The 14,674-nt window shown below is 40.1% G+C and overlaps 1 protein-coding gene across 5 annotated transcripts in view; it reads left to right on the forward strand.

The window, feature by feature from the left end:
- REXO2 (RNA exonuclease 2) overlaps window positions 1-14,674 on the forward strand; it is a 146,442-nt gene that overhangs the window by 81,974 nt on the left and 49,794 nt on the right. For 4 of the 5 annotated variants that reach the window (XR_014815351.1, XR_014815353.1, XR_014815355.1 and 1 more), the window contains 2 exons: window positions 7,128-7,379; window positions 10,310-10,391. The gene's annotated coding sequence lies outside the window, so the exon portion shown is untranslated. Of the gene's footprint in view, window positions 1-7,127; window positions 7,380-10,309; window positions 11,918-12,055; window positions 12,157-14,674 lie in introns of those variants that run through there. The other variant, XR_014815357.1, reaches the window with a different exon arrangement.

A 14,674-nucleotide genomic window follows, 5' to 3' on the forward strand; every position in this document is an offset into this window, starting at 1 on the left:
ATGGTTCCTGGTCAGATTCGATTCTGCTGCGCCACCAGGGGGACTCCCCATGAGTCCTGTTCTAGACCTTCGTGATGACCACATTTATCCTTCTTTACCCTATGGAAGTATCAAGTAGGATGCTTGCAGCCACAAGCACTAGAAATCATGACCCAAACTTTTACTTAAAGAATAAAAACAGAGTTCCCATTGTGGCTCAGCAGCTTCAGAACTCGACATGGTGTCTGTAAAGATGCAGGTTTGACCCCTTGCTCTGCTCAATGGGTTAAGGGTCTGGCATTGCCATGAGCTGTGGTTTAGGTTGCAGATGCAGCTCAGACCTGGCGTTGCTGTAGCTGTGGTGTTGGCTTTAAGCTGCAGTACTGATTTGGCCCTAAAAAAGCAAAAAAAAAAAAAAAAATATATATATATATATATATATATATATCACAGTATGTACAATTTTCTATTGTGATATATATATCACAATAGGATATTACTCAGCGGTAAAAAGAATGAAATAATGCCATTGTAGCAACATGGATGGACCTAGAGATTATCATACTAAGCATAAGTTAAGTAAGAAAGACAAATACCATATGATGTCACTTAAATGTGGAATCTAAAATATGCAAATGAACATATCTATGAAAAAGTACCAAACTCACAGATAGAGAGAACAGACTTCTGGTTGCCAAGGGGAGCAGGGAGGAAGGGGAGGGGAAGGATTGGGAGTCTGGGATTGGCAGATGCAAACTTTTATGTATAGAATGGATAAACAATAGGGTCCTACTGTATAGCACAGGGAACTGTATTCAAAATCCTATGATGGCAGTTCCCGTCGTGGCACAGTGGTTGACGAGTCCAACTAGGAACCATGAGGTTTTGGGTTCGGTCCCTGGCCTTGCTCAGTGGGTTGGGGGGATCGGTGTTGCTGTGAGCTGTGGTGTGGGTTGTGGACGTGGCTTGGATCCCGCATTGCTGTGCCTCTGGCATAGGCTGGTGGCTATAGCTCCAATTAGACCCCTAGCCTGGGAACCTCCATATATGCTGCAGGATTGGCCCTAGAAAAGGCAAAGAAACAAACAAACAAACAAAAAATCCTATGATGAACCACAATGGAAAAGAATGTGAAAAAGATTATATATCACTTTGCTGTACAGGAGAAATTATCACAACATTTTAAATCAACTATACTTCAATAAAATAAAAATTTAAGAAAATCAGTTTAAATTTCTTTATTTTTTAATTTTTGCTTTTTAGGCCTGTACCTGTAACATATGGAGGTTCCCACGCCAGGAGTCAAATTGGAGCTATAGCTGCCGGCCTGCACCACAGCAGACCCAGTCAAAGCTGAGTCTGCGACCTATACCACAGCTCATAGCAGTGCTGGATTCTCAACCCACTGAGCAAGGCCTGGAATCAAACCTGCAACCTCATGGTTCCTAGTTGGATTTGTTTCCACTGCTCCACGATCGTAACTTCTCAGTTTGAATTTCTAAAAGAATATAAGGTAATCACATACATTTTACAAGTAGTATATCCACTGCTGCAGTGGAGAGTCGCCCAGGAGGTAAATGAGTTTTCCTTTCAAACAGCAATTTATCTTTCTTGTTTGTTGTTTATTTTATTTTATTTTTTATTTTTTTATTATTATTTTTTAATCATTTATTTATATATATATATTTTTTCTACCGTACAGCATGGTGACCCAGTTACACATACATCTATACATTCTTTTTTCTCTCATTTCATGTTCCATCATAATTGACTAGACAGAGTTCCCAAGGCGACACAGCAGGATCCCATTGCTAATCCATCCCGAAGGCAACATTCTGCATCTGTTTATCCCAAGCTCCCGGTCCCTTTCACTCCCTCCCCTTCCCCCTTGGCAGCCACAAGTCTATTCTCCAAGTGCATGATTTTCTTTTCTGTGGAAAGTTTCCTTTGTGCCGTATATTAGATTCCAGGTAATAAACTCAAAATGGCTGAAAGATTTAAATATAAGACAAGACACCATCAAACTCCTGGAAGAGAACATAGGCAAAACATTCTCTGAGACGTCAACCTTACAAATGTTTTCTCAGGTCAGTCTCCCAAAGCAACAGAAATAATAGCAAAAATAAACCAATGGGACCTAATCAAACTGACAAGCTTTTGCACAGCAAAGGAAACCCAAAAGAAAACAAAAAGACAACTTACAGAATGGGAGAAGATAGTTTCAAATTTGTTTATTTTTATGGCCATACCCTAGACTATGAAGATCAGGGTTTCAAATCCCAAGCTGCAGCTGTGACCATGCCAGATCCTTTAACCCACTCTGCTGGGCTGGGGATTGAACCCATGCCTCCTTAGCAACCCAAGCTGCCACAGTCAGATCATTTATCTTTTTAAACATTTTTTAAAATTTATCTTTATTCTTTAATTTAATTGGAATATAGTTGACTTACAATGTTGTTGGTATTAGGTGCACAGCAAAGTGAATCAGTTATATGTATACACGTATCTATTCCTTTTCAGGGTCTTTTCCCATATAGATTGTTACACAGCATTGAGTAGATTTCCCTGCTATACAGTAGGTCCTTGTTACCGATCTATTTTATATATAATAGCGTGTGTATGTTAATCCCAACCTTCTAATTTACACCTCCCTCCAAGTGTTTCCCCTTTGGTAACCATAAGTTTGGTTTCAAAATCTTTGAGTTTGTTTCAGACAGCCATTTATCTTAATTGTGTATAACTGAATCTGGTTGCAAAACGTCATCCATCTTCTCTCTAAATAGAACCACCAGGGACAGAGATATTCTTTCAGACCTGGCATTTTTCTTTTACCTTTTCCCTCTTTGGTAAAAGAGATGCTCATGGTAGGTGATTTTATTGTCATAAGTTAACTGGCTACCCTTCTTTCTTCTGCTAACTCCTACTTCCTAATTGCTTTCCTTACTAGTACTATTTGATCATCAGCTTTGTTTTAGACACTTCTTTTTTTTTTTTTGATAGATTCTTAGTCATCTTGACGTCTTCCTGTTCATTTTCTCCCAAATCTGGATACTAGTTGAGTCTTGAAGTTCCATCATTTCTTTGCCATCCCTGTTGATGCTGTGCTGATTGCATCTCTAACCTGACTATTCCTGGTCTCCCAGTTGGTGTCCTTGCATTCAATCACTCACCTTTGATCCATTAATGAGGAAATAATCTTTTTTTCCTATGAACATTTTTTATAGGAACATTTTTAAGTCAAAAATTTAAAAATATCATTTTATTTATTTATTTTACTTGTTAGGGCTGCATCTGCGGCATATGGAGGTTCCCAGGATAGGGGTCCAGTCAGAGCTACAGCTGCGGCCTATACCACAGCCATAGCAATGTAGGATCCGAGCTGTGTCTGCAACCTACACTACAGCTCACGGCAGCACCGGATCCTTAACCCACTGAGTGAGGCCAGGGATAAAACCCGCAACCTCATGGTTCCTAGTCATATTGGTTTGTGCTGCACCAAAAGGGAACTCCAAAGCTTAAAGATATCATGACCACACATAGACTGGCAGGTGCAGCTCTCATTTGACCCCTAGCTCCAGGAACTTCCATATGCCACAGGTGGGGCTATAAAAAAAAAACAAAAACACACAAAAAAACAACAATAACATGGCCACATTTTAAGAACTTCAAGAAGTACAAAATACCTGACTTGAATTCATATTTTTAAATAGGATTTTGCTCAAAGTGACATACAGCAGCCAACACACACTGATGTTCTGAGATATTCCAGCGAGTTCGGCTAGAATTACACATGGTCTGCCCACCAAGGTATCTCAGGTAACAGGGCACCAAATGTTTTGCTCTGGCCTAACAGCAATCATCAGATTCCTCCCATGTCATACTTCCTTGTCACCTGCTGTGTCACTCTCCTATCACTAAGCCAACGCACTGTATTTTGCTTTGGTGATATCACCCCTTCTGTCCCAGTATCACATTCTGTATTAGACAGGAGGCAAGTAATAATGACTCAGCAATACACATTTCTCTCTCACGTAACAATCATAGTGTGAGCAGGCCAGGGCTGCTCTGGTAGTGCCCGGTGTTAGGGACACCAGTTCCTTCTGTCTTCTTGTTCTGCCCTTTTTTTTTTTTTAGGGGGGCTGGTGTGATGATCTCAATTTTATTTTTATTTTTTACTCCTTTACTGAGATTTATTTGGTATACAATAGCCTGCATCTACTCAGTGGGTACCGTGTGATGGTTTTGAATGTATGTGTAGACCTGTGACACCATCACCATCACTAAGGTGCCCTTCGTAACCTGTGACTTCAAGCTCCTGGTCTAACGTGGCTCTTTCATCTTTTACTGTTACATCTACAGTTCAGCCAGTGGGAAGGGGAGGGAAAGGTGTTTTACTTTTAAAGGTATGACCTAGAAGTTTTGTATATCAGAGTTCCTGTTGTGTCGCAGCGGAAGCAAATCTGACTGGTAACTGTAAGGTTGCAGGTTCGATCCCTGGCCTCGCTCGGTGGGTTGGGGATCCGGCGTTGCCGTGGGCTGTGGTGTAGGTCACAGACGCAGCTCGGATCCTGTGTTGCTATAGCTCTGGCATAGGCCGGCAGCTACAGCTCCAATTCGACCCCTAGCCCGGGAACCTCCATATGCTGCAGGTGTGACCCTAAAAAGCAAAAAAAAAAAAAAAAAAAAAAAAAAAAAAAAAAAAAAGTTTTGTATATCACTTATACTCACAATCCTGGGAAAAATTTAGTCGTGGCCATCACTAGCTGCAAGGAAGCTTGTGGCTTTTAGTTTGGTGACAGCGGGACTGGCTAAGGTTATGATCTTAGATTACTGAAGAGGGAGAGGGGAATGGGTATCGAGAGACCACCCATGGCCTCTGCTTCACTCTCCATACTTAGCCCCCCATAGACCTCACAGCCTCTGGTTGTCACTGTCCACAGAATAGACATCAACATGGCTGCGCTGTGTGTAACCTATGGACAAAGTGGCAAAAGGGGCTTTACGGCAGGTAGAACTGGAAACTCCTGGAATCGTTACTCTAGGCTGACCTGGAGGAGTTGTTGAGTCCTGGTGATTTTGGCCTGCTGAAGAGGTTTCTCATACTCCTATAATTGTGTTAGAATTCCCAGGGATGCTGTGCTTCTCTGAGGTTTGACAGCATTGCATCCTGGATGGTGGACTCTCAGAACCTGCAAACTTATTATCCATGCATCCATCCTAACCATGCGCTGGCCTACTTTGGTGAGAAGATAGCCTTTGAATTTGTTATTGTCAACCACATCTCATATAGCATTACTGTGTCAGGGCATTCATTTTGCTAAGTGTTAAACTAAACTCTCTGTAGGACTATGTCAAATATATAGTAATTTAAGATCAGTTTTACATGTTTATTTTGCTTGAGAATTTTAGAACAGGCTTGAGTATTTTGACCAGTATGTTGGTAATAGTATTAAGATTCCACTCTATTTATTGATTCTTTTAGAGATTGTGACAGGCAAACTAACAACTGTGCCCTCCCCAAAAGGGACTTTCCAGATGTGATTAAGGGTAGGGATTTTGAGAGGAGATTATCATGGATTATCTGGGTGGGACCAATTTAAATTTCATTAGTTCTCAAAGGTGGGAGAGAGAGGCAGAGGGCAGGTCAGAAGGAGGTAGTGTGAGGACTTGACCCACTCACCTGCTGGTGCAGCTTTGAAAAATGGAGAAAAGGGGCAGTGAGGAAGGTGGGCCACCTCCAGGAGCTTGAAAAGACAAGGAAATAGCCCCCCACCCTGGCCCCAACCTCCAGAAAGGAAGGTGGCAGATTTTGATTTTAGCACAGTGAGACAGATGGTGAACTGCTGAACTGCGCAACTAGAAGATGATACATTCTTGTTGTTTAAGCGCTTTGTTACAGCACCCACAGGAAAACAATACAGAGATGATTGACATTTTTTGAATATCCAGTCATCCCACCCAGACCCAACAGTATTTTTTCTTCTATTGATATAAATTTTATTTTATATCACTTAGTAGCATTTAAAATTTTCTTTCTATAGGTCATGCATGTTTTTGTTAAATTGCGAATTAGCTTTTTAAAGCCCAAGTGAATTGCACCACTCTCTTTCTTAATTGGTTTTTGCAGCTTTCAGAAACTTACTCAGTAAACCCTAAAATCCTCTGCATTGTACTTGAAGGCCTCCACGATTTAGTTTCTTCCTTTCTAGCCTCATCCTTCACTATATTCCTCCAAATAATCTCATTCCTTTGGGCTATTGAACAAAGTTGATGATAAAAGCTCAGGACTAGCTTTTTATCAGATATCTGATAAAAAACACAGAATACTGAATTTGAATTCTTTTTAACAAGGAAGCTTTTTTAGTGTCTCGTAGTATTTTCCCTTTATCTCATGTAATATGCATAAATAATTAGAAATTCCTGAAATCGAACTGATACTTTGTATTATTATTTGCTAAACCTAACCGCCTTACTCATGATCTTTATGAGTTTTCTCTTTTACCTCATCCCCTGTCTACAGAAACCTTTCGGGGATAAGCCAAATACCACTTTTAACATAAGCCCTTCTGCCTTTTCACTTCCTTCATCAAATTGGTGGGTTAAATTGCAACCTTGCTGAACATTTATTTTTCTCCATTTGCCTATAATGCCGCATATCTGTTAGAATCTCAATAAACATTTGCTGAATAAATGAATAAATATTAGGCAATAAATCAGTTGAAGTAAATCTCAAAATGATTGTTATTGGTAAACTCGTAGGTTTAAAGGCAGTTATTTTAAAGCTAAGTATAAACATTATTCTTTCATAAGGAACATGGCTTTGTGTTTGCCACTAAAACGCATTTAATGAAATGGAAAACCGCATATAATATTTCTAAGTGCCTCAGCTAAAGGTTAGGAAGTTATGTGCCCAGAGAATTAGGCTAATCAAACCAAATGTTGCTACTCTGAAGCAGTGGGTATCCATCAAAGATTGCACAGAATGTCCCCTAGACAGAATCATTGACTCTAGAAGATGCATTCCCAGGTTTAAATATGAATGTAGGAAATGAATACTTTCCCCATTGAGATAAATTGAGATGAAATCTCATATTAAAAAAGAGTTTGAGCTAATTTTGCCGAATTGATTTCTCTCTTTAAAATCCAAGGGGATTGACATCACAGACGGCCTGCTAGGGATTGTGCTCCCGGAAAATCTGGATTGCTAGGGTTGATGCTGGTAAACTTTCCTCTGAGTAAGACTGTCTCCTAGAAGACCCACCCCAAGCACCACCTGCCATAGGACAAAGCAAACATCGGAGACACCGATATGTTTAAGATGTTTCATCATGTCAACTCCCACATGGGACTTTCAGAAGCTAAGACAACGAATTAGCCTCCTGTCTGTCTATAGAGTACAGGTAATAGAAGTCACCTGCTTGAAGGAGAATTTTAAATGTTCTGCAGCTGAAGACTATTAACTACATTTTGTATATATCAGACATTGTATGTGGATTAGAATATTTTATTGTATTTTAAATTGTGTATCTGTTATATACGCATTAGGAAAATTATCTACCTTTCTGAGAGCGTCTGACGTCCAGGGGCACTCTGCTCTTCTGTCACATGTAATCAGTGTGTGTCCTGGAATTTTAGATTTAAAGTATTTATCTAATAATCCACAAGTTCTCTTCTCTCTTGCTGCTTCCACATCACTTATTCAAATAATATTTTTCTTGGATTTCTGTGAGCCTCTAGCCAGTCTGTCTCAGTTTTCTTCCATCCAAATTCTTCAACACAACTCTCAGAGCATCCTTTCTAATGGCACATGCAGCTGCATTACTGCTTAAAATCCCTTGTTTTAAAGTCCTTTATTTAAAAATCCCTGTCACCTAAGGTGTTGAGGTTCCTTAGTACAGATGGCATGAAGACCTATCTCAGGGTTCCTGCTTCCCTCTTTATATTTGTTTTATGCTATGTTTACCTTCCATTTTTCCTAGAAACTGGCTTTCTGAATATTGTAAGCTTTATGAAAGAAGGCAATGCATTTGCCTAGTCCACTGCTGTCTCCCTCATCCAAAGTGACTGGCAGGAAAGTCATCTTCAGTCATACATGCGAATAAACATACACTGTATTTCTTTCCTCCACTTGATAAAAGACTCTTGAACACTTCTTGTTTCAAAGCTCTTACTTGCCTTTGACTTTCTCTTTGTTCCAGTCCTGTGTATGTGTTCATACGAGTGACAGCAAGCAGGAAGGGGACATGGAGGGATGGGGAACTAGGTGCCAGGTAGTACAGCAGATATAAGTGGTACTTGATTCTCTGTTATGGACCTGTCTTCAGGTTCAATCCAGAGAAGGGAAGGGGTCAGCACATTTTCCTCCTTAATGGGACTTAGGCATAAGGAGGATTAGTGAGTCAGAGGAGGTTTGGAGAGCTGTACCAGCAGAGATCAAAGGAAAGCATAGAAATCCAATTGTGCTTTTCTTTAAATTTAATTTTATTGAAGTATAGTCAGTTTGCCATGTTGTATTAGTTTCAGGTGTACAGCAAAATGAATCAGTCATACATGGTAAGTATAAGCATTCTTTTTTCCCATATAGGTTATTGCAAACTATTGAGTAGATTTTCCTGTGCTATACAGTAGGTTCTCATTAATCATCTATTTATACAGTAGTGTGTATAATTCCCACCTCCCAATTGCCCCCTCTCCTCAATGGTTTCATCTGTGGTAACCATAAGATTGGTTTTGAAATCTGTGAGTTTGTTTCTGTTTTATAAATAAGTTGCTTTGTATCACTTTTTTTTATTAGATTCCACATATAAGTGATAATCATATGATATTTGTCTTTCTCTGCTTTACTTGTTTTGAAAGGGAGTCAGGGACTGTAGATCAGGGGCCAACACTTGGATAACTGCATAGGATCTGGAATATGTATTATTTTTCCATGTTTGCTATCTACCTATACTTCCTCTTAGCATATTTTTTTGAAGCTTAAGGGAAAAAGATCATGAACTTGGCTTGGAAAACTGCTAAGAAAGGGGTTACTGAGAACCTAGCATTCCATTCTATGGCCAAGCTTAAGGAAAAGTGACTCTCCAGGGAAAAAGATGGATCCCTGGAGTGGGGGGAAGAATGGAAAGGGAAAAGGAAATGGACTGAGCCCCTGAGACTTAAAGAAAGTTAGCAAAGGAAGAAAAAGGTCTGGAGCTTATAGATTGTCTCAAGGATTGGCCCAAGGTTCTGGAATTTGTGGTAGCATGTATGTTGCCCTTTGCAGATTCCCAGAGTGACTCATGAAGGATTTTGTAGCTTAGTATAGAGACAGCAGACCAGAGTGTGCATCTGTGAGCAAGGGGAGAAAGCCTTAGCATCAATGCTGCCATGGTTGACATGAGACACATGCTCACACCCCAGTTTGTGGAGGCCTTTTCAACTGGAGGCTTCTAAGAATCACTAGCTCACAACTCAGGCAGCATGAAGGACTCTTCTAGCCTGAGATCAGATTTTGAGGTCACTTGGACATGACCAGTAGGAGTTGGCTTTTGAGAATGATAACTCAGGCTGCTGTGTGAACAGTGGATTAGAGAAGATGGAATAGGTAGAAGGGAAGCTGTGACAAGTAACCTAGATGAGCTGGGGACGATCTGAACTCAGATCTGGCAACTCGGCATAGAGAGAAATGGATAAATGTAAGAGATATTTGAGAGGCGGAATATACAGAATATGAAATGGGGGATGATAGCATATACTTATCAAGGAATCTTTTTTTTGGTGTAATATGTGTTGAGACAGAGCAGAATACTTTTCCTCTGAACATATCTTATAAACTCTATAGTGAAAGACATGACTGAATCTGAGAATACTGGTCGTCATGGGGAAGGACAGGCATATATAGTAATAGTTCTACCTTGAGCAGCCCTCTTTTATTGAATATCTGAGGGAGAGTGCCCGCCTTGGTGGTAGGAATCATGAATGGGGGCTCCGAGCAGCCCTTGAGTAGAAGAGGCATCTAAGTGGGTCATGCTCAGTATTAATTGAGATGGGACCTGTAGCTTTGCCTGTGGGCGCCTCTCAGGGTATCTAAGGATATTTACCTGTGAAGAAAAGGCTTTCTTCCTTGACAGGAATATGAGAAATTTCTCAATTCCTGGTGGTCTTGTCAATCAAGGCCTCACAGAGTATGTGTTAAGGTCTCAGGCAGGGGAAGTTTCAAGTCTCCAGGTACTCACACAGTGTGGCACTTGGGCTTAGGGTCAGACCACATTCAGTGAGGTCATTGGCGGTGCCATTAACAACTTTACCTTTGAAAATAACCCTGTTGTAACCTTGGTTCCTTGCCCTCCAGAGAGGGGACACCCCTTTGCTGGGGTGGATGAGCAGGAAAGAGACAGAGACACCTGGCCCTCCCGGAACAGAATGAAGCCAAGGTAGGTGCCATTGTTGAGGTCGCTCACCTTTCCCGAGGCGCCTGCCTGCAGAGCTGGGGAGGACATCCTGGCCCTCAGGAAATCCCTGCCATATGGCTTCTGCGTCCCAAGTGGCCCCTCACCTCCAGCAGGACGTCCAGCTGATGCCCCTGTGGTATGTGTCTCGAGGGCTGAGGATGGGGTCTGTGCTGTGTGTGGCGCTGGTGGTGGGGGTCAGGGTGGGTGAGGGGTCTGGGTGGGACCAGCTGATCTAGTTTCTCCATGATGCCCTCTATTCTCAGCTCGGTCTCTTTTGGTGACTTTAATAGACTCAGTGGTGTTTTATTATGGGGACTTTGTAGAGGTGTTCCAATAACGGAGGAAAAACGGGTAAGTTAGAGCAGACTAAAACTGAAATGGCGAGGAAAGTGACATGCTATGAAATGAACCTGTCCAAATCATTTTTACCGATTATGTGTTTGACTCTTTATTTATGTTCTCATCAATTTTATTTGAACTCTGACAGTTTTGAATAAAATGTAAACATTTATCTTTTAACCTCATTGTTTTAGAGAATGCCTGAACACTTGTAGATAAATGTATTGAATCCAAAATATATAGCTCAGAGAATAATTTTAAGTAATGATTGATTTAAGTGCATTTGCTCTTCCTTTTTTATACAGCTGATCACCAGTCTCACTACCTCCTGTTAGTTCTACTTACGTATATCTTTTACCTCCGTCTAATAGTCTTTTCCTTCCCGACTGTATTGTAGTTCAAGCCGCCAGCCATTGTTCATCGCTTGGATTAGAGTCGTCTTTGGAAGGGTCAAGCCTTTAGTCCTGCTTTCTCTCCAATTAACTTTCTCGTTATTGCTAAATTAGTCCTTCTCAAGCAAAACTGTTCATGTCCCTCCCTGCTTAAATCCCTTCAGTGGCTCCTCATTACTCTTGGGGTAAAGTCCAATCTTTTTTTTTGTTGTTGTTTTTTCTTTTTTACAGCCACACCTGCAGCATGTGGAAGTTCCCAGACCAGGGGTCAAATTAAGAGTTTCAGCTGCAAGCCACTCCACAGCCACAGCAACACCAGATCTGAGCCACCTCTGCAATTCTTCCCGCAGCTTGCAGGAACTTGGGATCCTTAACTCACTGAGTGAGGCCAGGAATTCAACCTGCATCTTCATGGAGACTACGTCAGGCCCCTAACTCACCGAGCCACAACAGGAACTCTGTAAAGTCCAACCTCTTTTTTTTTTTTTTTTTTTTTTTTGTCTTTTCTAAGGCTGATCCCGAGACATATGGAGGTTCCCAGGCTAGGGGTCTCATCAGTGCTGTTGCTGCCAGCCTACGCCACAGCCACAGCAACACGAGATCCGAGCCGCATCTGTGACCTACACCACAGCTCATGACAACACCAGATCCTTAACCCGCTGAGTGAGGCCAGGGATCAAACCTGCAACCTCATGGTTCCTAGTTGGATTCGTTTCCGCTGTGCCACGACTGGAACTCCTAAAAATGAAGATGAACAAAACCCAAGTTCCTTTTAAGGTCAGGAATAAGGCTAAGATTTTAGGACTTTAGAAGTCCTGAACAATAAAATCTAACAAAACAATCAAGTGTGTGAGAATTGTAAAAGAAGCAAACTGTCTTATTTTTCATTTTCTTTTCTGTTTAAATTTTTTGCAGATGCTGTTACTGTCCTGCCCCCTTCCCCTCCCCCCAGGCAAATTATTACCATTAATGTAGTCAGCAAGGAGCTAGATACAAAATAAACTTGTAAAGATCAATGGCATTTTACTGTACCAGTAATAATCACTAGACAATGCAGTAGAAGATAATCTCTGACTTTGATGGAGGCATTTTGAAAACTCTTTGAAGACATTTTTTTTTTTTTTTTTTTTTTTGTCTTTTTGCTATTTCTTGGGCCGCTCCCGTGGCATATGGAGGTTCCCAGGCTAGGGGTCGAATCAGAGCTGTAGCCACCTGCCTACGCCAGAGCCTCAGCAACACGGGATCCGAGCCGCGTCTGCAACCTACACCACAGCTCACGGCAACCCCAGATCCTTAACCCACTGAGCAAGGGCAGGGACCGAACCCGCAACCTCATGGGTTTCTAGTCGGATTCGTTAACCACTGCGCCATGACAGGAACTCCTGCAGACATTTTTTTAAGAGCCCCTGAATGAAAAGGTAAAACATTTTTTAAAAGTAAATTTTATTGGAAAATAGTTGATTTACAAAGCTGTGTTAGTTTCAGATGTACAGCAAAGTAAATCAGTGATACATATGCATGTATTCATTCCTTTTTAGATTCCTTTCTCATATAGGTTGTTACACAGCATTGAGTAGATTACCCTGGGCAATACAGTTACCTTGTTACCTGTCTATTTTATATATAATAGTTTGTATCTGTTAATACCATATTTTTAATTTATACCTTCTCCCTGCCTCTCTTTCCCTTTTGGTCACAGTAAGTTTGTTTTCTATGTCTGTGAGTCTGTTTTTGTTTTGTATATAGATTCGTTTGTATTATTTTTAAGATTTCATGTATAAGTGATACAATATTTGTCTTTGTCTGATTTACCTTATTAAGTATACTATTTGCTAGGTCCACCCATATTGCTGCAAATGGCAGTATTTCATTCTTTTTTATGGCTGAGTAAGTAATAACTCATATATATATATCTATCTCATATCTTCCTAATCCATTTGGCCATTGATGAGTGCTTGGGTTGTTTCCATGTCTTGTCTATTGTAAATAGAGCTGCTCTGAATAATGAGGTGCATGTATCTTTTCAAATTAGAGTTTTCTCTGGATAGATGCCCAGAAATGGAATTTCTGGCTCATAATGTAGCTCTGTTTTTATTTTGGGGGATTTATATATGTTTTTATTAAAGTATAGTTGATTTACAGTGTCGTGCCAATTTCTGCTATCTAGCAAAGTGACCCATACATGTATATATGTATATTAGCTTGTATTTTTTTCATTATGTTCTTTTTTTTAATTTAATGATTTTTTTTTCCATTATGTTCTCTCCCGAGAAATTGGATATAGTTCCCTGTGCTATGCAGTAGGACATTGTTGTTTATCCATTCTGTACTTAATAGTTTGTATCTGCTAATCTCAAACTCCTAATTCATCCCTCCTCCATCCCCGCTGTCCTTTGGCATCCACAAGTCTGTTCTCTGTGTCTGTGATCCTGTTTCTGTTTGTAGATCGGTCCATTTGTGTCATATTTTAGAGTCCACTTATAAGCGATATGGTATTGTATTTATTTTTAGTTTTTTAAGAAACTTTCATACTGTCCTCCATGGTGGCTTTAGCAATTTACAAGCCCACCACCAGTGTAGGAAGGTTCCCTTTTCTCCACACTCTCTTCAGCATTTGTTATTTGTAGTCTGTTTTGATGATGGACTATTCTGACCAGTGTGAGATGATACCTAATTGTGGTAGAGATTTGCATTTCTCTAATAATTAGTTATGGTGACCATCTGTATGTCTTCTCTGGAAAAATATCTGTCTAGGTTTTCTGCCCATTTTTGATTGATTTTTTTTTTTCTGATATTGAGTTGTATGAGCTATTTATATATTTTGGCTATTAACTTCTTATTGGTCACATCATTTGCAAATATTTTCTCTTATTCTTAGGTTGTCTTTTCATTTTATTGATGGTATCCTTTTCTCTGTGAAAGCTTTCAAGTTTGATTATGTCCTCTGTATTTTTGCTTTTATTTCCTTTGCCTTGGGAGACTGATCTAAGAAAATATTGCTTTAATTTATGTCTAAGAATGTTTTACCTATGTTATCTTCTAGGAGTTTTATGGTATCATGTCTTATATTTAGGTCTTTAAACCAATTTGAGTTTATTTTTGTATATGATGTGAGGGACTGTCTAATTTCACTGATTTACATGTGGTAGTGCATGTCAGTTCAACACCATTTGTTGAAGAGACTGTCTTTTCTCCATATATCCTTATCTCCTTTGTCATAGATTAATTGACTATACACATGTGGGTTTATTTCTGGGCTCTCTATTGTGTTCCATTGATCTATATGATGTTTTTGTACCAATACCACACAGTTTTTGATTACTATAGCTTTGCAGTATAGTCTGAAGTCTGGAAGAGTTATGCCTCCAGCTTTGTTTTTTCTCGGGATTGCTTTGGCAATTCTGGGTTTTTTGTGGTTCTATATAAATTGTGTAATTATTTGTTCTAGCTCTGTGGAAAATGCCATGGGTCTTTTGATAGGGATTGCATTAAATCTGTAGATTGCTTTGGGTAGTATGGCAATTTTAACAATAT

The sequence above is a fragment of the Sus scrofa genome, chromosome 9, assembly GCF_054392235.1.
Source record: "Sus scrofa isolate SSC_HxYL_T2T_F1_AM1 chromosome 9, Sscrofa_HxYL_maternal_Yorkshire_Landrace_v2.0, whole genome shotgun sequence".
In the NCBI taxonomy this organism is placed as follows: domain Eukaryota; kingdom Metazoa; phylum Chordata; class Mammalia; order Artiodactyla; family Suidae; genus Sus; species Sus scrofa.